At 42.9% G+C, this 27,774-nt stretch overlaps 1 non-coding gene across 1 annotated transcript; it reads left to right on the top strand.

Moving 5' to 3' along the window:
- Positions 1 to 18,505: 18,505 nt before the first annotated feature.
- Trnat-ugu lies at positions 18,506 to 18,580 on the top strand. Its single transcript has one exon. It is a non-coding gene; the product is annotated as a tRNA-Thr (tRNA).
- The last annotated feature ends 9,194 nt before the right edge of the window (positions 18,581 to 27,774 follow it).

The raw sequence follows: 27,774 nt of genomic DNA, 5'->3' as shown, positions 1-27,774 counted from the left end.
AGTTTTACTCGGCACGTACCCGTCTAAAACGCATTTTACGATTGCCTTGAACTTTTTCCATAAACTCTAAATATTGTCAGTGTCGGAACAGACATTTTCGTTTTGATCTGTTAGGTAGTCTGAAATCTGCCTTCTATTACTCCTGCTAAACAGATAAACCTTCCTCCCTTTTTTTGTATTCCTATTTACTTCCATATTCAGGGACGCTGCAATGGCCTTATGATCACTGATTCCGTGTTCTGCGCTTACAGAGTCGAAAAGTTCGGGTCTGTTTGTTATCAGTAGGTCCAAAATGTTATCTCCACGAGTCGGTTCTCTGTTTAATTGTTCGAGGTAATTTTCGGATAGTGCATTCAGTATAATGTCACTCGATGCTCTGTCCCTACCACCCGTCCTAAACATTTGAGTGTCCCAGTCTATATCTGGTAAATTGAAATCTCCACCTAAGACTATAACATGCTGAGGAAGTTTATGTGAAATGTATTCCAGATTTCTCTCAGTTGTTCTGAGTCGGGAGGTCGGTAAAAGGAGCCAATTACTAACCTAGCTTGGTTGTTGAGTATAACCTCCACCAATAATAATTTACAGGAACTACAGGATAAACTACTACTAACAGCGACAAACACGACACCACCGGTTGCATGCAATCTATCCTTTCTAAACACCGTCTGTGCCTTTGTAAAAACTTCGTCAGTTATCTCTGGCTTCAGCCAGCTTTCCGTGGTGAAAGTGAAATAAGATAAAAGAGATGTTCATAAAAACAGTAATACTTATGCTCTGTGAAGAGCTGCCATGCGCCAAATGATGGCAAATAATGCAGAAACAGATGCACCCACAAATAATCTAATACCGTTAATGATGGTTGTTTCATTTGTGATCTGTGTTATCAGTATGTGTATTTATTACACTTCTTGCAAGGAGATAAACAGCTAATATTAGAACTCGCTCTGATCAGGAGCGGGAGTACAGAAGTAGTACGAACAGTAATACTCAAATAGCGTGATTCGTCCTAAAGATACAAGCAGGGCTTATTAAGTTATGGAAGGTCATCAAAGGACAGAAGACTGTGTGTCTGTTCCGTAACTGACACCCATCGACGAGTGGTTAGGAGGCTGTTTTTTCCACTCACATTTGTAGTTTCATTTTATTCTCTAAATTGCAGCCAGCAAGATTCGTCGTTCAACTACAGAGTTGCAAATAATGTTTATTTCCTTAAACGCCCTTCAGTTTTCTTGTACAACTGATTATGAAGATTCTACATTTGTTAGAAAATAGGCTGATTTTTTAATGTGATTGAAATCATCAACACAGTTGAACACATTTTGATCTTAATGTTACACAAGTTGACTCAGCTGCCCCATCCTCTGTGTTTTATGCAACCTGAAACACTCTCAGATTTTACATGCGGGATTTTCATATTCTCTCACTCGCTACACACAAACACTTAGACCTGCAGAAAAGCCGGCCGGGGTGGCCGAGCAGTTCTAGGTGCTACAGTCTGGAACCGCGCGATCGCTACGTTCGCAGGTTCGAATCCTGCCTCCGGCATGGATGTGTGTGATGTACTTAGGTTAGTTAGGTTTAAGTAGTTCTAAGTTCGAGGAAACTGATGACCTCAGAAGTTAAGTCCTATAGTGCTCAGAGCCATTTGAACCATTTTGAACCTACAGAAAAACTGAACAGGATCTTTGTGTAGGAAATTTAATACATTTAAATTTTGTACGGGAATTAATTTTCGGTAGAGGCCACGGTTTTCGAGTTATTAAGGAAAAACGTGTTACAAAGTCACTTTTGTACGTTTCTGTTGTTTAACCCTTTCAGACCCTCTGGCTATAATTGTGTACGTTAAGCTTTACTGTGTCTTAGCTGCAGCATTGAGAGTTATTTAAGTAAATAAAAATTATAGCTGAAGTGTACTGTTTCTGGTTGTAAGCCTGAGCTGTGATAGTAATTCAACTGTTGTAAAATGACTTGACTGTCGTAAAGTGAAGGCAGATCTGCACAATAATAGTAATTAAATGTCATAATGAAAAGGGAAGAATTTCATATTGTAGAAGTTAGCACTCTGACTACAAGAATTTTGAACAGTATAAACTGCCTGAATAACTTGGACATGAAACTAAGAGTAACTGTTTTTTGCAAAATTTGATCACGCCGTCATTAAGTAAATACCACAATCAAAATACTTTCCCTTTACCTATAATCTGTGCAGATCTGGATAATGCGATGCAGTACTGCTCTGTCTTGCGCGCCGCTATGCTAAAGCTCTAAATTACGATACCTCCAGAGACACTCAAGAGGTTTAATGAGTTCTCTGTTAATTACAAATCAAACATGCTTGGTTGGATCATCCATCAAAAAAGAATTATAAGAGAAAGGTTGGTAAGGAAATGAAATATGCGCATAAATGACAACACTCTGCTTTCTTCGTATATTGAGAAAAAGTGCTCAAGGCAGATTTTAAATTTAATGAACTTCTCAACATCCAAACAATACATTTTTCTATCTCTCAAAAGTAACAACTTTCAGTACAATAACCAAGTTAGTTCGATGGCGCAGCAATAGTGAAAAATAATACATGATTATTGCGTTTGCCTAACATTCCATTAGATTTCTTGCTTCACAAATCAATCTCGTAATCATATTGGTTGCACAAAAAGAATAAGTTTCAATTTGAATTATAATATGGCCATAGGTTCCTCACCAACACTGCTTAAAATTATCAGCTTAACTCTAACACAGTTGAACTTCGACTCCACTCGCTACCAGAGCTAAACATTTTCTGTCCCCTGCGCCCTCGCTGAACAGCTTACAACATGGTTACTCACTCACAATCGATTCAGATACCAAATATTCACGTACCAAAATTATACATGACACCTATCAGCATAAATATATTTCCACAATGAAAATCTGAGGTATATATTTGTAGATGTTCAAACCTTTCATCATATGCAGGTCTATCACGATGAAAACATCGGCAAGTGAATGCAGCAGTGCGCAGAAGCTCCTGACCACCAGAATACATGCATGTGGTTGGTTGGCTGTATTCCACGGTTTAATTAAACCATGTTATTGTTATTTTGCATGGTGATTATGGAATGATCACATTATATAATACAATAGAGAATATTTCATAATTAGTTAGTTTTGTTCATAAATTGAAGCCAATTACAGAAAAGATATTTTGAGAATGGGTACTTTTTTTGTATAAATATTGTATCTAAAATCGTTAAAAAAATCACCTAAGAGCATGACCACATAAACGAAAATTTTCCTGACTAAAGAAATTTTTTATGAAAGGATTAATTTGGAAACAATAGTCTCTAGCAAAAACGTATCCCAGAAAAAATATATCTGCATTAAATTTCATACAAAAAGTCCAGTAAATTATCAGTGAAGGACCGTTAAGTTTCACGTAGCGAGTGAGAGAATATGAAAAACTTGCCTGTGGTATTTGAAGGTGTTACAGATTGCATTAAACCCAGTTTTAGGGGCAAATGAATCACCCTATGTATACACATATGAGACGACCGTGAGCTCTTGCTTCATAAGTCTTGACACACCTTTGGAATGAAGAAAAGCAAGTATTCTACTTGAGATCGATTTGGCAAGTACTTGAAGAGTTTTGGAAGTATAGACCGCTAGATGGATGCGCACAGGTCACGCAGTTACTGTGCTGGTTTGTGGGAGTGCTGCTGGGGTCCTATAATGTCCCAGATGTGTTCTGTCAGTTTCAGATCAGGTGAATTTGATGTCCAAGACGTCATCGTGGGTTCTCTATCAAACTCCCCACACCACTGTAGTGCTATTGTGGCCTTGTGACACTGACTGCCATCATGCTGGAAGATACCATCAAATCAAATGGTTCAAATGGCTCTGAGCACTATGGGACTTAACATCTGAAGTCAGCAGTCCCCTAGAACTTAGAACTACTTAAACCTAACTAAGCTAAGGACATCACACACATCCATGCCCGAGGCAGGATTCGAACCTGCGGCCGTAGCAGTCGCGCGGTTACAGACTGACGCGCCCCTAGAACCGCTCGGCCACCGCGACTGGCTATAGAGATGACTCAATGCCGCCGCGAACTCCCCATTTCAGTGTTGTGCATTACTTTTTTGACATGAGGAACACAGACGGTTCTGGAAATTAAATTGCAGAATATTCCAAATAGGTTGGATAATGTTAGAGTTACGTCCTCATTACCGGTCGTGTGTGAACTGGAAGGGTTTCTGTCATGATGCAGTTAATTGGTGGGAAAACGTCTTGATAGCTAGTATCCAGAAACTATTTAATAATGTTAACTTCAGGCTAAATAACGACTACAGGAAGAAGATCGAATATTACCACCTTCTGACTCGTGAAATGCAAGTGAATGTGGATGCGGAGGAAGATGGAGAAAGAGTTAAAAAAAATTCAAAAAGAAAATTTTAGACCTGCAGAAAAGCGAACTATAAGACAAAACCATCATATGCAATGATTAAGGGGGTGTACCAGATCGTAAGTGAAACATTTACCGTCTTAAAAAAGATCAAATGACAGATCTAAACAGAAATATGTTTTAATATCCTGTCAGCGGGTGGAAACGAATATGTTATCTGGGAAGGAGAAAGGGATAAAAGATCATTTTCAAAGGCTGTAAGGAGCAGAATCACCTGGTGATACAAACAAACACCACGCAAGCTGTTACGAAACTGTATGTATCTCTGTCACAAGAAAGTATTACTACTATTTCAGAACCAATATCAGAGAAGAAAGAAATTAGATGATGAAAAATAGTGCCAAACACATAAATCCAGGGGGGGGGGGGGGGGGGGGAGTGGGGGACGGTATCTCCTACGAATTTTATATAACTTTCTGGCCATTCTACAAAAAAATCTTCACGGGAGCAGTGAGGGACAGACAACACTACGTGCCCTTTCAATATGAAAAAGAAGTTGAAATAGTCGTACTCGTTCCCAAGGGAAGAAAACAAATTATGCGTGGACTCGAAAATCATATCTCGTTCAACAGCAGCGAGTTTGGAAGAAACACTTCCAGATATCCTCGGATCGGAACAGACGTGTAGTGTACCCAGAAAAGCCATCTTTTATTTGTAACGTTTATATTTCATGTAACACACTCGCTTTAGTCTTCGCCCTAATTATGCTTGCCACGTTTCTTCCCTCTTATCAACATTTTACGTATGTTCTGCTTCTTTATTTGTGACGTATATCTCCCTTCCCATTTTTTTATGTTTTTCTGCATATTTACATTCAGGTTGATTATGATTTTTACATATTATTTACGATGTTTTATTTATCATGTACTCATGCGTTGTAATGGCTTCATGAGGCTCCCATTCTTTTACTAGTGTTATTTAATATATTTATTCTAACACCCACGATTCGCAGACTGACGGACCACTCCGCTCTATTAATTTTTTCGTGTCAATTCTTTGGACCATTCGCGTTTCCTATTGATTCAGACGCACACCGTATGGACCGACGCACTCTCCTACGCCTTGGTCTCTGTGACGTGCTCCACAGGCTGCACGTAGGATAAATGGTTTTTATACACGCTGTTCGAAAATCCCTGTTACAAACGTCTAGGGCTTGCAGAGGGGAGTGAGTACATAATACAGGGTGTACCAAAAAGAATCATCTGATTTTGTATGTCTATATTTCTGAAACTAACAGACATATACAATGAATTTTTTTATGAACGGTAAACAAAGGAAGTTTTTTTCATAGTTTTTCATAGGTGTTCTATTTGCCCCCTTTTCAATGCTCGGAATATGTCAAACTTGTAATCAAATTGTTCCCACGCTGCAGCGAGCATGTATTGTGTTACATCTTCCAAAGCTGTTGTTATATGCAATGTCTCAGTATAACGGAGGCACATAAACAGTTTTTTATAAGCCCCTACAAGAAATAATCACGTAAGTCAAGTCCGGTGATCTAGGAGGCCAATAAAGTAAGGCTGAATCATTTGGTTCAGTAGGATCTATACATCGTTCAGTAATCTTTTGATTTAAAAATTCCAGCACTTCCAGATGCCAGTGTGGCGGTGCCTCTTCCTGTTGGTATATGAAGTCGTCCGAAGCAGTCTCGAACTGTGGGAAAAGAAAGTTCTCAAGCATATCGAGGTATGTTCTTCCTGTAACAGTGTTCTCGGCAAAGAAAGATAGACCATACACCTTCTTTCGTAAAACTGCACAAAACACATTTTGGAGAGCCCCTCTCATGTTGTACAACTTCATGTGGTTATTCCGTGCCCCATATCCTCACATTATGACGATTCACCCTTCCATTTAAACAGAATATTGCCTCGTCACCGAACACGAAGCGTGGAAGAAATCTGTCATCCTACATCTTGCCAAGAACGGAACTGCAGAACTCCACACGTTGTTGTTTGTCACCTTCACGAAGAGTATGCAGTAGGTGAATTTTGTATGGTTTCATGTGTAAACGTCGACACAACACGCGCCAGACGGACATCGGGAGCATGAACTATCGAACTATCTGGCAAACGGACTTCAGCGGACACCTTGTGAAAATGTGGCGAATGCGTTCGACGTCTGTTTCAGACACTCGGGATAGTCCGGCGATTTGCCTTTACACAAACAACCTGTTTCTCGGAATTGTTCATGCCATCGACTAATGCTCTGTACTGCAGACGGATACACTAGTGCGAAAGTCACGCTGAAAGAGCATTACTAACCCGCACTGCGCAAAACGTGGAACGTAAAACGCTTGCTGCTGTACCGACCCCATTATTACTAGAACTGTAGTGGACGCACACTACTGCTTCCTAGCGAGAACCATGTAAGACTCGAGAGTTTGCTCTTTCCAACAGTTCGTTGTCCACTCACGTATCTCAAACAAGATGGTAGTTACGATTATTTTTAAATCGGGTTGATTGTTTTTGATACACGCTGTATTTTGAATACGAAATTATGTAGACGGTTTCGGCTGAGATAGTAACGCGTCCACATTTCGTGAGTGAAAGAAGAAAGTCTCCCAGTTGCTTGTCCTGGTATGTGATAGGATGGACAGGACGACACGTACTACTTTGGACGGTCACCTGACGTCCAGTAAGTGGCCGCTGCACTAGAAATTTAAGAGACACCGGATGGGATGCAGCGTGTGTACCAGAACGTGCTTCGTCGGTACAACGTGTGTAACAACGTTGGAGGTCGCCATATTGTATAGGTTCTTTAAATGGCCTACACATATAACTAAATATTCGCGCCGTCTCCGTACGGCAGAGATATCGTAGGGATGTATGATTATATCTACGCTGACAGAAAACAGAAATTATCTAATGTAACGTATTTGTCTTTTTGTACCGATTTCACTGTCTGTCGGTCTTCTGAGCTGGAGCGATAAATACGTATGTGTTAGCGCTGTCTCTGTATTGCGTAAAAGTTCTAACATGGGGGAGTTGCAAGGTTTTCGTTCTACTACCGAGCTACGTCCTAATTTCCTTCTCCCGATGCGACGAAGACTTGCATTTTAAAATTCAGCTCTTCGAGAGAAAGTCAGCTCGAAGGAAGAAAAGCCGTCGCAGTCACGTCGGCATTGTTGTACAGCGTTGGGAAGAAAAGGTAATACATTATAGGAACTAACAGTCAAGTAATGTTTCAGAATTGCCACAACGTTCTTAACATGCACGCATCTATACCTGGTTGTGTTTCTGGAAAGACAATTTTTGGTGCTGCTTCCCAATGATTGATGCATATATCTCTCTTCCCAGCCAATACATCTGGAGACCTAAAGAAGAGCGGTGCCGTCGGAAGAGAGTTAGAACGTTTGTAATAGTGTAAAATAATTATATGGTTTTGTAAATTTTCTATTACACTAATCGTTGTCTTTCTCTGTTTCATTAATGGGATACTTCGTTAGGGCAACGAGAAACGGAAAGGAAATTACACGATGTGCAAAAGATTCAACATAATCAATTGTAGAATTAATTCCGGAAGGAGTGAGAAAGCCAAAGAGAAGGTAGGAAAATTCACGATCCATTATGTGCCTGACTGCGCTTAGTAGCGTCTCTGCCAATAATGATCGTAGTACCTTCCATAATCCAAATCCTAAACTGAAGCATTCCCGTGAAATACGCAGATAATTGGACAGAAAATTTATTTTAAGGAGAGGAATGTATGCCTTTAAAAGAATTATCCCGACAATGTATTTTGATAAATGTTAGCTAGACACCACTACATAGATTTCGTAGTGGTATCTTCACTATTACAAACAGAATGTTTTATTTTCAAAAGTATTCATTTATTTTCTCATTTTGTAAAAGCATCAAAAAATGAGTACACACAATAAACCCATTTTTCCAGTCTATCGCCAGACAGACAGGCAAAAGATGTCGCAGAAATGGATGTGTCAACAATTGAAATCTGAACTAAAATTCTCAGTCCCATTGACGACAACCTATTACTTTCTACCCTACATTATCATTCGGAGTGATTCAGTGTTGACAGTAGATGTGACAGGGTCACAGTTTTCTCCAGGTATTATTTTTTTCTCCGGTGAAAATGGAATGCGCAACAGCACAGATTTATTAAATTATTCCTTGCCTGGCACACTTACGCTTAATGCAAACGTGACTGCAGAGGGTACATTGCGCACACCTGAAATCCCGATCACGATGCAAATGTTACAACAGTTATTTAAACAAAGCTCCAATAATTTTTCAACAAATCGAAAAATTTAATAAAACGAGCAAAATAAAACACTTAAGGAAAGTATTAATGAAAAATTTAATGGGTTTTCAAAACAACAGACACATACGAAAGCAAACTCTCGGTGCTTTCAAAATCGACATAACACTACAGTTCAATTACTAGGAAAAATATTTGCGAGATGGTCTTTCAAATTAATTGTCGGGTAAACTTGTAAGTATGAAGAAAGACCTAAAAACAAAATTGATCAGTGATTTGTCACAAGATATGGATAATTTAAGGCAAAAAGTGTCATTAGTAGGCAAGGCAAAGAAACAGTTCGCGGAAAATTTGAAGAAAGTACCTGAGGCTCAAACAAAAATGCAGCAGGAGCAGTCACAATTGTGTGAGAATTTGAACACACTCGAAGGTACCATTGATGGGTTTCAAGCAGCGTACAAAGGTCTACCTGAACATGTGCAAGACCTATCATTGCAACTAAGTAGTATAAGCTTAAATACTCATTTCATGAGAAAGGAGCAAGAAACGATAGATAAATACGTTAAAAAATGGTTCAAATGGCTCTGAGCACTACGGGACTTAACATCTATGGTCATCAGTCCCCTAGAACTTACAACTACTTAAACCTAACCAACCTAAGGACATCACACAACACCCAGTCATCACGAATACGTTAAAGAAATAAAGGATAAAGCCCAGGCTGGTATCCTAGACCAAGGCAGTACCCTGGCGGAGAAGGTAGTCCAGCAACGTAAGGGTTATGTGAATGTATTCGAGGAAGCAATAAAGGAACAGAAGGCAGAACTAAGAGCTGAAATATGTCAGAGGTTGAAAGCAATGGAGGAAAAATCGCGGATTAAGATAGTTAGTAACATAGAAAAGAAAAGGAACATTCAACCCCAAGCTATCAGGTGTCAACTGACAGGACAGACAATGAGAACATCTATCCACTCTTGAACCCTAACCGATTACGTGAAACAGATCGCAGCTATATCATGCAACACATGATGCTGGCTTCTGTGCCTGTCACGCAGAGGTATTCGGAATACGATCCACTACATCAAAACAATGCCACGCCGGCAACGGATAGTGCTGCATGCCTTATTAGGACACATGCATTTCCCGATTTTTTCTTCCGAAGGTAAGCAAACAAACTCTGTGTTCATAAGAGCCTTGCGGAACACCTGCCTAAGGAAGTGCAAGCGCAGAAGGTACGCTGTGTTGAGGTCTTGCTATGGGTCACTGATATAGCGGAAAAATGTCACAAGTTCTGGTCCACTGCAGTACAAGAGAGATTGAGGAGCGACGTGTTTGACCCGTAGTCATTCAGCAGTAAGCATGGAGTGCTCAGAAGATACTTCGAGAAGTACTTAAATAAAACCTGTTACTGGACAAACCCGACATCACACGTAGATGCACTAAAAAACTTGAAAAACAGACTACTGGCTAACATACATGAGAAATCAATCAGCACTCCTGAGCGCGATATAGAGGATTTCCTCTCACTTCCGGATACCATTGACCATATTTACGAAGAGAGACCTGTGCAGCCACAAAGTGCTAGCGTGGAGGCACAATCCACACTAGCTAACGCACAACACGGCGTATCCCCTCGTAACAATACCAACGGAAACCAGTTTGGTAACGGAAAGGGCCAAAAACTGCAGCTAGGCTATAAATGTAACCAAGGCCAGGATCTCAGTTGAACAGGATTTAATGGCCAGAGGTGCTACAGCCAGCAGGCGTGCAATGCTCCGCCGACAGGGGCAATGACCCGAACGGGCACTGGAAAGCGCAGAACATAAACGGGAGACAAAATAATCCGTCGCAGCCGGGCTATAATCCAAAAATACGTTTCGAATAGCGGTCAGGGACAACAAAAGTTTGAATCTAGAACTGCGCAAGATACTAAGTGGCGAAACCAGATGCATAATGTGCACATTATTGAGGTTACCCCTAACGAAGATGTCAGTGTTCAGAGCAATTCGGAAAACTCTAACAGGTTTCGATTGCCCCCATTCGATGACCAGTAATGGGTGTGGGGACATGGAATTACCTAAAATGGGGTTTTTCTTACATACAACTGTGTTAGTAGGATGGAAATGAAGACACAGCATAGGCAGTAATCAGTGCACAAATGTTTGGTTTAAGTACTGGACACTGCAGCTAATATGAATGTAATTTCAAAGTCTTTTTAACCATTACAAAAACAAGGACATATACTGACGCTTTCACTCCAAAATTGTAAAATCCAAACAGCTCTAGGAGGTAAATCAAAAGACATAAAACAACAGGCATCGCTACAGTCGCAGGTTCGAATCCTGCCTCGGGCATGGATGTGTTTGATGTCCTTAGGTTAGTTAGGTTTAAGTAGTTCTACGTTCTAGGGGACTGATGACCTCAGATATTAAGTCCCATAGTGCTCAGAGCCATTTGAACCATTTTTGAACAACAGGCATGGATTCCTCTTCAGCTTCAGAGATTCACTTTACAATGCATTTTTATCATGATTGATAGGCTAATAGTAAACTGCCTTATTGGCATTGACACCTTTGGGAAGTACTAGGCACAAATCGATACTGGTAAAGGGAAGTGTCATTTCATTCTGGACGATCGACAATATTGAGTAGCCCCAGTCAAGCAAACACCAGAGTAAGCAAACCAAAACGCACTGCTGACGTTCGAATACAAATTTTCTAACCTACCATCATGTTCCTAAACATATAGGGAATTGAGCAATCACAGGTAGAGGAAATAGGAGCTAAGATCGTGCGCGCAAAGGTAAGTGAGTTAGCATGTCTTACACAAGAATGAAAGGAAAAAAAATGCAGGAGCTTTTAAAGCATTTTTGTTACGTTTTTGAATGACGCCCTGGTGTAATCAAAGGATACAAATGCAAAATGAAAATGTACCCACACGAAACCTGCTTTTCGTCTTACCCAATGTCATGGGCCAGCAAGGAGGCTGTAAGGGCAAAGATCAATAGAACGTTAGACTGTATATAAAATAACCGCCTTATCTCCATACTGTAGCCCCATTTTGGCCATTAGGAACTCAGATAGTAGCGTCCATCTCGTCCTCGAAGCACGATGAATAAATGAAGGTGTTTTGCCCTTTGGGACATGGCCTGACAACTTTTAAAATTACATAATGTTAAGTACCTCAACATAGATCTTTGATCCTCATACTGGCAAATCGCACTACATGAAGATAGCTGTAGGTACACTGCATTTGCATGTGGTGCCGGCCAGTGCGGCTGAGCAGTTCTAGGTGCTTCAGTCTGGAACTGTGTGACTGCTACAGTCAAAGGTTCGAATTCTGCCTCGGGCATGGATGTGTGTGATGTCCTTAGATTAGTTAGGTTTATGTAGCTCTAACTTCTAAGGGACTGATGACCTCAGATGTTAAGTCCCATAGTCCTCAGAGCCATTTGAACCATTTATATGTGGGGGTGGAAACTATGAGTTCTGTGTTCTCCCTTTTGGTTTAAATGCCAGTGCAGGTGCATTTATTTCTGCTTTAGATCGAGTCTTATCATCTGAATTGTTAAGTAGAGTCACTGTGTGTTGATGATGGTGTGGTCAGAACACTTAAGGCTCTTGGCTCAAGTGTTGTATCGGTTTCCAGAATACATAGTCACAGACAACCTAATGAAGTCACATTTCGATAAGGAATTCCTTGGACACATAATATCACCTAAAGGCATACTTCCTCAGTATAAGAAGCTCGATGCTATCAGACATTGCCCTGTACCTCAAAATATGAAATGAGTCAAAGGGATAACTTGAATTCGTATCTTTTTTCAGAAAATTTATACCACAGTAGCTTTTAAATAGTGATGTCCTATTGAATCTTCTATGGAATAAACATTTTTGGTTATGGGTCAAGCAATGACAAACTGATTTTGACGACATTAAAGAAGCTCTTTTAAATGCCAGCATCTTATATCATCCTAATATGACCCAGGATTTCTGTCTGTCTACAGACGCATCCCCACAAGGACTGTGGACTTGTTTATTCCAAATCATTGACACAAATGAGGAGCAAATCCTCAAGGTAATTAGTTTGCTAGTAGGACACTATCTGAAGCTGAACGAGCATATTCCGTGACCAAATTGGAAGCTCTCGCAGTAATATGGGTGTTCCAAAAGTTCGAATATTACATGTGGGGAAAGCATATCAAGGTGTATTGCGACCATTAGTCTTTGTCTTTCCTTCTCACCTGTAAACTCTTATACAGGAGGATCGTTAGGTGGTGTTTGATTTTTAAACTGTGTATATAAAAGGTAATCAAACCGTAATTACTGATGCCTTATCGAGGCTTCCACAAAGTCTACACCAATTCCTGGAAAGCGTGGAGAACAATTCAGAAATCAGTTTTCTGTCGGTGAAAGGTAAAACAACAGCCATACTATGTTAGGAAGTGTAGAAGCATGGAGCAACTACAGCAGAATGAACCCAGGTGGCAAGAGATACGGCTAAAACTGATGTAAAACAATGACGACAGGTTGAAAATTTTTTTAATGGTTTACCAAGGCATATTGTTTCATCGACACTAGTCAGGGCAGAGCCAATTGAGTTTTTGTGTACCAGAGGGCCACGTTAACGAGTTTATGTTATACGCTCACAATATTTGGGGCACTGTAGCCTCTCCAAATGGTTTAGCAAGATTGACATTTATTGTTACTATCCAATTATCCAGCTTTACTCCATGATTGAATGATGATGGCATCCTCTTGGGTAAAATATTCCGGAGGTAAAATAGTCCCCCATTTGGATCTCTGGATGGGGACTACCCAAGAGGACGTCGTTATCAGGAGAAAGAAAACTGGAGTTTTACGGATCGGAGCGTGGAATGTCAAATCCCTTAATAGGGCAGGTAGGTTAGAAAATTTAAAAAGTGAAATGGATAGGTTAATGTTGGACATAGTGGGAATTAGTGAAGATTGGTGGCAGGAGGAACAAGACTTTTGGTCAGGGGAATACAGGGTTATAAATACAAAATCAAATAGGGGTAATGCTGGAGTAGGTTTAATAATGAATTAAAAAAATAGGAGTGCGGGTAAGCTACTATAAACAGGATAGTGAACGCATTATTGTGGCCAAGATGGACATGAAGCCCACGCCTACTACAGTAGTACAAGTTTATATGCCAACTAACTCTGCAGATGATGAAGAAATTGATGAAATGTATGGTGCGATAAAAGAAATTATTTAGGTAGTGAAGGGAGACGAAAATTTAGTAGTCATGGGTGACTAGAACTCAACATTAGGAAAGGGAAGAGAAGTAAACGTAGTACGTGAATATGGATTAGGGCTAAGAAATGAAAGAGGAAGCTGGCTGGTAGAATTTTGCACAGAGCATAACTTAATCATAGCTAACACTTGGTTCAAGAATCATGAAAGAAGGTTGTATACATGCAAGAAACCTAGAGATACTAGAAGGTTTCAAATAGATTATGTAATGACAAGAGAAAGATTTAGGAACCAGGTTTTAAATTGTAAGACATTTAAAGGGGCAGATGTGGACTCTGACTACAATCTACCGGTTATGAACTGTAGATTAAAACTGAAGAAACTGCAAAAAAGTGGGAATATAAGGAGATGGGACCTGGATAAAATGACTAAACCAGAGGTTGTACAGAGTTTCAGGGAGAGCGTAAGGGAACAATTGACAGGAATGGGGGAAAGAAATACAGTAGAAGAAGAATGGGTAGCTCTGAGGGATGAAGTACTGAAGGCAGCAGAGGATCAAGTAGGTAAAAAGACGAGGGCTAGTAGAAATCCTTGGGTAACAGAAGAAATATTGAATTTAAATCATGAAAGGAGAAAATAAAAAACGCACTAAATGAAGCAGGCAAAAGGGAATACAAACGTCTCAAAAATGAGATCGACAGGAAGTGCAAAAGGGCTAAGCAGGGATGGCTAGAGGACAAATGTAAGGATGTAGAGGCTTATCTCACGAGGGATAAGATAGATACTGCCTACAGGAAAGTTAGAGAGACCTTTGGAGAAAAGAGAACCACTTGGATGAATATCAAGAGCTCAGATGGAAACCCAGTTCTAAGCAAAGAAGGGAAAGCACAAAGGTGGATGGAGTATATAGAGGGTATATACAGGGGCGATGTTCTTGAGGACGATATTATGGAAATAGAAGAGCATGTAGATGGAGATGAAATGGGAGATATGATACTGCGCGAAGAGTTTGACAGAGCACTGAAACACCTAAGTCGAAACAAGGCCCCAGGAGTAGACAACATTCCATTAGAACTACTGACAGCCTTGGGAGAGCCAGTCCTGACAAAACTCTACCATCTGGTGAGCAAGATGTATGAGACAGGTGAAATTCCCTCAGAATTCAAGAAGAATATAATAATTCCAATCCCAAAGAAAGAGGGTGTTGACAGATGTGAAAATTACAGAACTATCAGTTTAATAAGTCACAGCTGCAAAATACTAACTCGAATTCTTTACAGACGAATGGAAGAACTGGTAGAAGCCGACCTCGGGGAAGATCAGTTTGGGTTCCATAGAAATGTTGGAACACGTGAAGCAATACTGACCTTACGACTTATCTTAGAAGAAAAATTAAGGAAAGGGAAACCAACGTTTCTAGCATTTGTATTCTTAGAGAAAGCTTTTGACAATGTTGACTGGACTACTCTATTTCAAATTCTGAAGGTGGCAGGGGTAAAATACAGGGAGCGAAATACTATTTACAATTTGTACAGAAACCAGATGGCGGTTATAAGAGTGGAGGGGCATGAAAGGGATGCAGTGGCTGAGAAGGGAGTGAGACAGGGTTGTAGTCTCTCACCGATGTTATTCAATCTGTATATTGAGCAAGCAGTAAAGGAAACAAAAGAAAAGTTCTAAGTAGGTGTTAAAATCCATGGAGAAGAAATAAAAGCTTTGAGGTTCGCCGATTACACTGTAATTCTGTCAGAGACAGCTTTACACGGACTGAATTACTGTTTGACAAAAGACAAAAATGCGATTGGGAAAAACATCTATCCAACGTCCCTAGGAAGAAAATCTCGCATGAGGAGAAAGAACGTCGGGCACTGGTTAGCATTGGAGGAAAGGCTGAGTACAGAAACAACTGTACGATAGGAAATTAGGACACACTGTAGAATACCACGTGGGACACCAATTACTCCTTAGGGTCCATGCAAACCCGACAAAATATGGAAAGTTGAATCGCAAGTGGCAACTGCTCTACATAGGGCCATTTGTTATATCAAAAGTCCCTCACCCAGGAATCTATAAGTTAGTATACTTAAGCAGTGGTAACGAAAAAGGGGGTCTACCCACACAAAATTTACGTGAATTTGTACACTAATCAGACTTTGACACTGAACAAGCACGGCTTGGAGGAATGTATGTAAGTGTATATAAGAGATGTCCTACCATCCACTTTAATATACTAATTTCGACTGATGTTTAGTATTAAGGAAAGGTTTCATTTTAGCCTGTTTAATGTGTGTTGCCTATTTAGGATGTAAGTTTTAGCTATGTATGCAAACGGGCCAGAGTAGGTCAGAAAACATCACCTTTGCCGAGCGCAACAAATTCTTTAATTTGACACTCTACTCTTTAAACACACTGTAGACGCATTGCACGTAAGTAGCGAAATGGGCTGAGGACGTAACTGCGCACGCACACTACCCAGCTTTAAATTTGACAAGCTCCCCGAATGCGCACAGCACAGAGTAAGCCGACGCATCGCCGTCAGACGACGATCGTAGCTGAGCAAAGAAACGTCAAATTATCTACATTTAAAGAAACATTATCATATGAGTTGACTAATAAGGAAATAAAAAGTATACAATACAGAAAAAACGATGATTAAGAAATTCGGGAGAACTAAGCTAAGGAATATATATGTACAGTGGACGAAGTAAACACTATCTACAGAAAACTAGCTTCACACTATGATACTATGTACAAAGTTTTGTACATTTATACTAGTGGCTGTTTACACACGACACCAAAGGAGATATCTACATGACGAGTGAAGGAATATAAATGAAGTCTTAAGTATACTACGAGAGATAGGATTGTGCCCCGCCTAAGACAACATTTTTCTTTCCAAGTGCAGAAAGGTAAGTCAAAGCGACAACCGCTATACTAGCACGTGCCCTCATACAACTCATAACAAAATTTATGAAGAATGGACTGCATACTGATGAAAATTGAAAATAAGAATAGTGAAAGCCTGATGAATTGCTAGGCAGCGAGCAATTATGCTCTTAGTTATACGTTAGTATTTAAGTGTCCTCCCAGCGAACGATGCAGATTCACATCCTGGGTAAAATGGATAACACAATAGCTAGGTGTTTGATACCAATCAATAAGGGCAGCACCGAAATTAAATAATCGAATGTCTAAAAATGTGTGTGAATGTGATGGTGTGAAGTCATGTATGAAAAAGCTACAGTAGGCTATATGTATAGAAAGTTTGAACTTAGGTCTTGTGCTACAGAATTCAAAGAGGTCAGACCATGCATTATAAGTCCATGTGACTGCGAAGAGCTCGAAGGAAGACTTATTACACTAAATTTGCACACGAAAACAAGTTGTCCCAAATAGTTTTACGCTTTTTTATGGGCGTGTTTCAGAATTGACACAACGTTCTTAACACGCAAACATCTATACCTGCGTTCATTTCTAGGAAGACAATTTTTGGCGCTGCTTCCCAGTAATTGATGCATATCTCTCTCTTCCCCCCAACCAATATAACATCGAGCCACTGTTGTAATGCATCAGTACTGTTCTGCACGCTGGGTTCTTTTTATTTTGGAACAATATAAACACGTACTGTTTATGTGTTAATACAAATAATTGTGCCTAAGTGATAAATGGATGTTTCGCTATATTCCCTTTCGAATTGTTACTTAATAACTGTACAGCGTCACGCCTAGCTATTCATCAAGCAGAAGTAGATGAAACTTCCTAGTACATTACGACTCTGTGGTAGACTGAGACGCGAACTCGGCAATTTTACTTTCCGCGGGCAAGAGCTCTACGGACTAAGCTACCCAAGCACGACTCACGGCCCGTCCTCAATGCCCAACTACTACCAGTACCTCCTCCCCCAGCTTCCAAACTTAATAGAAGTTCTGCGATACTTACAGAACTATATATTTACTAAGATGGTATCTGTTCTTTCGGACATGTCTGAAAGAACAGATACTATCGGTGACCAAGCAGCTCGTTAGAATGAAATTACAATGAAATGAACACCCTTAGCTGCTTACAGGCGTTGACATACGTCAACGGGGACAGATGAAAATGTGTGCCCCGACCGGGACTCGAACCCGGGATCTCCTGCTTACATGGCAGACGCTCCATCCATCTCAGCCACCGAGGACACAGAGGAGAGCGCGACTGCAGGGATTTATCTCTGGCACGCCTCCCGCGAAACCCACCTTCTCAACGTATTGTCCCGCACTACAATCGTTGTGCCCCCGCCCATTGTACTCAACGCGCCGCGAGAAATGAGTATAACGGGCGGGGGCACTACGAATGTAGTGCCGGACAATACGTTGGTCACCCATAGTATCCGTTCTTTCGGACATGTCCGAAAGAACAGATACCATCTTAGTAAATATATAGTTAAGGCTCACCGGCCACTTGACCATCGTCTTCGTCTGTGCGAATGCACCAACAGTGGCCGAACTCTTACGGGAATCGGCAACGCGCCGCGAGTAATGAGTGCAATGGGCGGGGGCACTACGAATTTAGTACGGGACAATACGTTGAGAATGTGGGTTTCGCGGGAGGCGTGCCAGAGATAAATATCCCTGCAGTCGCGCTATCCTCTGTGTCCTTGGTGGCTCAGATGGATAGAGCGTCTGCCGTGTAAGCAGGAGATCCCGGGTTCGAGTCCCGGTCGGGACCCACATTTTCATCTGTCCTCGTTGACGTATGTCAACGCCTGTAAGCAACTAAGGGTGTTCATTTCATTGTAACTTACAGAACTATCACTCGTGGAAGGAAAGATGCTGCAGAGACATTGCTTAACCACAGCTTGGGTGATGTTTCCAGAATGAAATTTTCTGTCTGCGGTGGTGTGTGCACTGATATGAAACATCCTGGCATATTAAAGTGGTGTGGTGGATCGAGACTAGAAGTCGCGAACTTTGTCTTTCACGGGCAAGTGCTCTACCATTTTTTTATTTTTGGTTGAAAGGGGAGGGGGGAAGGGGTTGAGCATGGCGGCAGAGAGGTTAGTGGTCGCCACGTAAAGCATGGCCACTGTGTCGCCCTGCTCACAGATCTGGGAAATGATCTAAGGGGAAGATATCAAGCGTTTGCCTGTTTATTTTTTTGTTTGTTTGTTTTTGTTGTAACTACAAAGTAAATAAAAACCTACAACAGCTGAGCACGGAGATCGTCCAGGTCGTCATCTCGTTTGCTGAGGAGTCCTGTCCCCTGTGTAAACAGGCTGAAACCGATCTTGAATTGTGGACCATTGTCATCTATCTCTTCTCGCATCTAGAACACCCCAGGTAGCCGGAGGCTCCATGTACAACGAAGCCATGCAGTTAGCAAAACGGGGTCGGTATTTCGCCGAGCATTGTAAGTCCAAGAGTTTCTCCAGCATGAACGTCCAATAATCTAACACGTCTTTGTCTTCTTCGCGGAAGAAATATTACAGTCCCATTCCATCAACGACTGACTGCATTTATCCCGACATCTGGAAAGTAGACGGCATCCGGATAGAAGCCTTACTTAATCTGTTATGTCCTAGCCAGTAATGCCACCCGAGCCCGCTGCCAAAAGGTTGGCAGCATCAAAGTCCGGACGCCGTCCGCATAAGCAGCGCCAGCGAGACAGCAAATCGCCGCAAGTCTGCGCGCGCCACCGCTGGCTTCTGGCTTCTTAAGCGCTGGAGTCGTGAGCGCTAGGACAGTTCTGTATTCGCCGCTCAGTTGTATACTCGCCACCGAATTGTGTACTTGTTAGTCAGTTGTGTGTTCATCGCAGCAGAGTTGTTGTTTGTCGTCAGCCGACGCTGACCTAGCCGCTCCGACTCGAACTAGACAGATTTCTGTAGACACCGAGTTCACTACTGTGTTTCTGTATCTTCAGTAATAAAGATAAGTACCGACTTCTATTTAATTTGAGTGTTTGGGCTTTCATCTTTCTGTTCACTGTTCCAGCGGACCGGTCGGCCCGCTATTAAAAGTGTAGCGGTGACTTCGTAAGCCATTTCTACAGCCAAGCGTTTGTCGCTACGAACACCGCCACAAAATAATCGACATGGCTAACCGTCGTAAGAGTAAGGCTAACATTTTATGCGTGAGCACCCAACATGCAGCTGCCGTATCATATGTGAACCGATGTGCTTCAGAATAAGTTACTGGGCAAAGTGGGCACAAAGGCACGTCGGCCGGATGAATGGAGTGGAATCGTTGACAATTAGCGAATTTGTCATTCACTATCAGGCACCACGGGGTCCGCACTTCCATGGGGAGAATAGATGGAGCGCATGTGATAATCTCTTCCAACGTATGGGGATGGAGCGTCGTTCAGCCACGTTGGCGTATTGGCGTCTTTACAATTGGCGGTAATAGTCCTTCGTCGAGGGAGATAGTATCAGTCGCAGGTCCTCCATCAAATAACTACAGTCCACGAGGAATGTGCTAAAGTGACTGAATAGCGGCGAAATATATCCGATAGGGACTAGTGTATGCAGCGAATGTGGCGCCACTTCGTCGATAACTGTGCCTGTCAGAGTGACTTGCTCAGAATTCGATATTTGGTGTCTCGACCCAAGAAACAATGCCTGCGCTCAGTTTCTGACTCTGGTCAGACCTACACCGCCTTCATGTGAGGGCGATGTCAAGATGTCGTAACGAATTTCAAAAACAAGTTCAGCACACACAACATATCCAGATGCAGCTTGTAGCCTCGTAGCAGTCGTAATGGGCATCGGTAGCACATGGGCGAAATGGTTTAATTTGGGAGCTGAGTAAACATTAATATACTGGAAAATGTCCAACGTGCGAAGCATGTGTAGTCGCACCAGTGCGTGTATTTGTTGTAACAGTCGATAGAGTATTTCTAAACACTGGAGCGCGGGTACTTTGGTGATCGGCACTTTCGTTCCCAGGGCGAGCCCCCAGCCTACATCCATATACTTCGTCTTCCGCATATTGATGATACTGCCCGCCACAGTAACGTACTGCTGAGGCCATTCTAGCACCGTCTATACATCATCTTCTAACCTGACCAGGAGTACGACATCATCGGCACATTCACGTTGATGATGTTTGGTTTGTGGGGCGCTCAACTGCGCGGTTATCAGCGCCCGTATAAATTCCCAACCTTTGCTCAGCCCAATCTCGCCACTTTCATGAATGATGATGAAATGATGAGGACAACACAAACACCCAGTCATCTCGAGGCAGGTGGAAATCCCTGACCCCACCGGCAATCGAACCCAGGACCTTGGCATATGAACGACATCGTAACCTCTCGGTCCGTAAACAAATACCTTCGAAGCGTCTGCGAAGACTGTGCGCTAGTGTTCCTCCAAATAGAACAGCAATGGGTTCGGATAGATAATCCATCATTACCCTCCGTGAATCAAGCGACGGACTACTTCGACAAACAAAGGGGAGGCATACGAGCTCCATTATCACACGGAGAAAATTATGATCGACGCGGTCGAATGCGTGATCGAGATCCATCGCAACAAGGGTGCCGCGGAGGTTGCAGGCTGACTGACATCAGTGTGATTACGTCCCTGTACTATCCCAACACCGTATGAACATTGCTCTTTCCGCCAAGGCACGTTTGATCGGAATGTATTGAATTTTTGACTGTGGAGTGCAGACGGGCACTGAGGATGGGTGTAAAAAGCTTATAATCGGCGTTTAACAAAGTCAGGGGTTGATAGTCCTGCGAGCGCCGCCGGCCTCCGGGTTTAGTCACACCTTCCAAAAATTCGGTTGGCCCACGGAAGGTGGGCGTCGTAAGCTCTTTATACACTTGGATCCACGTTTCGCGCCAGATCTGAGAAGGAGCTATAAAACGCAATAGGGAGCCCATCAGGCCCAAGTGATTTGTTCAAGTTATCCGGTTCGTCGGGGTAAGGCCTGCCAGAAGCGTGTCGTAGTCCTGCACAGCCTTGGTTCCTGGCATGTCGTGCAGCGAGTTCATCAGTTCCACGTCGCTTCTTGAGCTCTCGGCATAGAAGTTGCGATAGTGTTGGGCAATACCTGTTTGTGCCACAGCTTGACTTTCCTCCGCCCTTTCGACTGCCGTAATGAGCGTGTGCTTGCGCTGACGTCTTTCTCGCACTGTGTGATGCAGCGATGCTCGTTCGACAGGAAGACTGTCTTGCATACTCGCACTGACTCTGACGCCTTCCAATTGCACTGCAGTGACGGAGCAGGAAGGATCTGATGCTTTTCGTGGCCTGTTGGCGGTATGATGACGGCGGTTGCGTTGTCAGTTCCCCCAATACCGCGTAATAAAATTCTGAAGTCGTCCGTTCCGAGACAGACTTCTCTGCCATAATCGATAAATTCCCTGCGTATGGCAGGTATGACGCAACTAACGCACCACAGAAATTTGGAAATATAAGCTCGTTTGTGCCATTGGCATCAGGACAAGTATCCTCAGTTTCAAGGCGACAGGCCCCTTCGCGGAGGCAGGAAATGTTCAGTTTCCATGGGCGCTTACTATGTCTGTTAGCGAGGCAAGGCAACGGCGCAAATATGATTTTGGTAGTCACTAAAAGCCGTCGGCCACATCTCAACGCTAACTGCCTCCGCGAGGAGCCCTCGAGCTAGGTACAACCTATCTAAGCTGCTGTCCGGGAGGCTGGTAAGGCACGTGTACCTGCGATTGTCGCCGTGTTGTAGGATCTAGGTACCTTGCACCGCGAAGTCCGGTACCATTATGTGTTACGCTTGGCAGGGGACGAGGTGCATGAATTGATCCTCGGGCCCCAGAATACAGTTGAAATGGCCGCCCAGTAAGTGATGCTCGGCATTCCCTTGAAACAACGAGGTCACCCACGTGGAGTAAAAGATGGGATTTTCTCGGCGTGCCGACGAGACTGATGGCACATTAATTTTCACCAAACGGGCTTTAACGACCGTCAGCACGATACCGCGCGCCGACGGAAGGTGAGTCAAATCAGTTGCCTCAATCCTTTACCTTTATATTATAGCCATGCCATCACTATCTTCGCCAGCTGGTAATGTAACCTGTGATAACCGTGAAAGCCCAGTCTTATGACCGAGCGAGGTGGCGCAGTGGTTAGCACACTGGACTCGCATTCGGGAGGACGACGGTTCAATCCCGTCTCCGGCCATCCTGATTTAGGTTTTCCGTGATTTCCCTAAATCGTTTCAGGCAAATGCCGGGATGGTTCCTTTGAAAGGGCACGGCCGCTTTCCTTCCCAATCCTTCCCTAACCCGAGCTTGCGCTCCGTCTCTAATGACCTCGTTGTCGACGGGACGTTAAACACTAACCACCACCACCACCAGTCTTATGTCACGTCGCATCTCTCTCGAAGGAAAACAACATCTGTGTCCACCGCTCGTGTCGTATCACTTAACATTTGTATTATCGGGGTGCGAAGACTACAAACTCGCCACTTTCATGAATGATGATGAAATGGCGGGGACAACACAAACGTCCAGTCATCTCGAGGCAGGTGAAAATTCCTGATCTCGCCGGGAATCGAACCCGCTACCGCGAGACCACGAGCTGCGGACGCAGAAGACTGTTGATGTTAACGGTACATATGCGGTATACTTGTGACATTGCAATTAATGAAGTGGGCTGGAGTTGGTCACAGCATCGATGTGACCGTGGACTGATCGTTGTCGGGTCACCGGGGCGTCCGGCATGCAAGTTATCACCTTGTATGCAGGGCCCTCCCGACACAGCGTCAGCGAGGGCCATCTGTCGATTGCCTGTCTCCTGTGTCACATCGTTCAGTTCTATGTCGTTAGCCCTGTCTCCCAATGACTAGTGAGGCACGGGTTCCGTAGGCTAGTGCCTGCTATCGTGGGGTCATCCTGCTGCACAGACGCCTCAATCTCAACGCCATGCGTTGTGTGCTCCAGGTCGGCCTGTGGCAGCTGTGTGACGGGAGTGGCTGCATGTAATCCAGCTGGCAGCAACACGTTGGGGTTACCCTAGTCCTCCGGTTGCCCAACTCCATCGTGCAGCCCTTCTTTTGTGGACGGCCGTCCGAGTGAGCTACCCAAGCACGACTCGCGACCCGTCCTCACAGCTTTACTTCCGCCAGTACCTCTTCTCCTACGATCCAAACTTCATAGAAATTCTCCAACAATACTTGTAGGACTGGCACTCCTGGAGGAAGGATATTGCGGAGATATGGCTTAGCCAAAGCCTAGGCAGTGGCTAAGCCATGTCTCCGCAGTATTTTCCTTCCAGGGGGTGATGTTTGGAACGTAGCAGCCGATACAGCTGTGAAGATGCGGCATTATTCGTGTGGGGGGTAGCTCAGTCGGTAGAGCACTTGAATGTGAAAGAAAAATGTCCCTGGTTCGAATATAGGTCAGGCACATATTTTTAAACTGCCAGGAAATTTCATATCAGCGCACATTCCACTATAGAGGGAAAATTTCACTCTAGAAGTGGATGAGTTAAACATGTGCCCCGGAGCTCGTAGAATGGAAACGGTACATTTCCAGACAGTCGTCCCTGTTCAAAATATTAAGTACTCATCTCTCTCAACAAGTCCTAGAAGTTTGTAACGGGAATATCCTAACACCTTGTACGTGCTCATTATATGGAATTTTGAGTGTCTAGTCTCTACTGGTTACTGAATGCATTGTGGTTTTCAGTCCTCCACAAATGGGGCATCGGAGGTTCAAATGGCTCTGAGCACTATGGGACTCAACTGCCGAGGTCATTAGTCCCCTAGAACTTAGAACTAGTTAAACCTAACTAACCTAAGGACATCACAAACATCCATGCCCGAGGCAGGATTCGAACCTGCGACCGTAGCGGTCTTGCGGTTCCAGACTGCAGCGCCTTTAACCGCATGGCCACTTCGGCCGGCCGGGGCATCGGAGGGAGTGAGCTTCGCTTTCCGTACCGATTGTCTTAACAGCAATACCTTTATGATTCTTTCTAATTGAGTTTGACAACGTTTTACTGATTACCCCATTTTTTGTAACTCCTGCACTGATTGCCTTTCCTTCTTGTATTTGCCATTGTTAGCTTCTGAGGATGGATACTTAGAAATTATTCATGCAGTTAATAAATAAATCCTCATTACAATAGTAGTGGATTGTTAGCTCCGTAAGGTACATACTTTAGGGCAACTGAATTTCAATGAGAGAAAGCATTCGATGATGTCATCTGAGTCTTACTGGCTCTTATCGATTTTGTTTGTGGTTACACTTTTTGAAGGTTACCCGCAACGGCTTCACACGTGGCGCCCCAGAAGACGTGCGCAGCGACTTCTGAGAAGTCTACAGGCGCACTGGGCTTGCATTAGCGGTCTCCGTCTGGCGGACGAGAAAGAAGGTTTCGGCTTGCCAGAAGAGCGCCGTCCCCCCTCCGAGTCTAGGGCGCTTTCATAGCAGTGCGTGGGCAACTTTGTCGTTGGGGCCTATGCAAGTGTGCGACCAGAAGGCGAAGTTGTCAGCTGTACATAGAATGAAGAATTGTAGCCTCCTGGTGCCCGCTAAAGGAAGACTGGCGCATAACATACCGAAATGTTTCTTTAGTTATATGAAGATGGTATCTGTTCCCGAAAGAACACATACCATTGACGACCGTGCAGCTTCTCTAGAATGAAATGATAATTAAATCTAAACCCTTAGCTGCCGACAGGTGTTGTTAATACATCAATGGGGACAGCTGAAAATGTGTACCCCGAACGGACCTCGAACCCGGGATCTCCTGTTACATGGCAGACGCTCTATCCATCTGAGCCACCGACAGAACAGATGATAGTGCGACTGAATGGACTTATCCCTTGCACGCTTCCCGTGAGACTCACATTCCCAAGTGTCCACAACCTAAATTCGTAGTGTTCCTAGTAGATATTTGCCCACTCACTCATTACTCGTGCCAGACTAAGCTGACGAGTCCAGTAAGAGTTCAGGCAAAGTGTTCACATTGACACAGAAGGTCAATGGCCGTGTAGCCTTTAACTATATGAAGATGGTATCTATTCACGAAAGAAGAGATACCAATGATGACCGTGCCGCTTCTCTATAATGAAGTGATAATTAAATCGAAATCCTTAGCTGCCGACAGGTATTGTTAATACATCGATCGGGACAGGTGAAAATGTGTGCTCTGTCCGGGACACGAACCCGGGATCTCCTGCTTACGTGGCACACGCTCTATCCATCTGAGCCACCGAGAGCACAGAGGATAGTGCGACTGCCGGGACTTATCCCTTACACGCTTCCCGTCCCCACAGATGTATTAACAACACCTGCAGGCAGCTAAGGGTTTCGATTTTATCATCATCTCTCTTTAGTGCTATTTGCCAGAATTTTCTCGCCGTTGAGTTGCCGTTGACTGTTTTACTTGGCGTTTTGATTGGTTCTGACAAACTACGGAGGAGTGAACAATTTTTTGTTTCAAGTTAAATGGCTTCCAATCGTTCATTTGTTCTTCCCATCATGGGTTGGTATTAAATTCCGTTGTGTCTTAAATTGCTGATTTGTTTGTCAGAAGGCTAAGTGGACGCGGAGAGTAGATTTGAGTCGTACAGCTGGTCTGGTCTAGCTCAATGAATACATCGGATGTAAGATTTTTACCATGCGAGTCAATAACTAGTCCTACTTGATCCTGTACCTTTCCTTTGTTAGTTTGATTAGCGTTCCTTCATCAGTACTGTTTGTTGCTAGTTTCAACCAAGCTGTATTAAGCTTTTACTGGGTTTACCATGACTTCTTGTTGGTTTACTGTTGAAGAGTTAATAGCTATTGCTGTGAGATATAATTGTTATTGTTTTAACGTGTTGTTATTCTTGTCAATGGGGTTTAGATTGTTTATTAGTGTCATGAAAGACTATTTTAGATACGTTTCTGGGGGTGGGCAATGTCTGTAATTTAGGGAATTTTGACCTGCTGCCCTCTTTGTTAACTGGTAATTGTGTGTTTGTTAAATAAATTCTGTTTATGTGTTTTAGAACTACCAGCAACTGAGCTATGATGCCAGATTCTGTGGAACGGCGCGTTCAGTATTGTGAACTGGAGGAGGGTTTAAGTCCTGCCCACATTCCGTTGATTGTAAAAGCAAGCTAATTGGACCTCTGATGCCACTTATGATTGTGCTGTAAACCTCTGGGAAATCTTTTGTGTTTTGTTATTTATGAGCACAGTTCTGGTTTATTTTAGTACAGTTGCTATTGTCAAATGATGTTTATTTGGTAGTCTAGACCTACGGCGTGCGAAGCACCTTGCTCATTGGCCATATCATCAACCATCATCACAGAAGCAGTGTGTTACAGCATTTCATATTTACGGAAGCAACAACAGATTAACTTGTACGAAATGGTTCCCAAAGTGCAAACAAGCGAACATTTTACAGAAGCATTCCCAATACGACACACTACCAGATATAGCTGCGCTTTATCGATGATACTCGTCGTCATCTCTTTAGATCCGTGGTATGCTTTCTGTAAAATATTATATGCATGAGAGAAAACTGAATCTACTGACTTCAAAAACGTTCTTATCCTTAACGTGTACTTCAGATACCGTATTAAATTGCTGAGCAAAACACACTGTTGGTTGGCCCCTGCGTTGCACATGTGAACAGTGTCGTGAAGTAAAACTTTAATCTTCATGAAATGCAAAATTTTAAATAAAGAAAATGAATCTAATCAAATGCCAAAAGAACGTAATTGCGTGCTCATTGAAAATTATGAAACTAAAACTGACTACCGAAGTACATTAGGAACGTTGCGTGGTAGGAAGTGCAACGTTTGATTTGGAAAATCAAAAAAATAAACTACTACACTACTTAGAAGAAAATAGTCGTTTGAAATCACCAATACTATTCGTTGGAAATTAATCTGCTTGTTCGCACGCACTTGAAAATTCTGTCAACGCACTATTCTCAAGAACGC

The sequence above is a fragment of the Schistocerca piceifrons genome, chromosome 3 (assembly GCF_021461385.2).
Source record: "Schistocerca piceifrons isolate TAMUIC-IGC-003096 chromosome 3, iqSchPice1.1, whole genome shotgun sequence".
In the NCBI taxonomy this organism is placed as follows: Eukaryota; Metazoa; Arthropoda; class Insecta; order Orthoptera; family Acrididae; genus Schistocerca; species Schistocerca piceifrons.
Note: the sequence above shows the minus strand (reverse complement) of the source record. Positions and strands in the feature narration are given on the sequence as shown.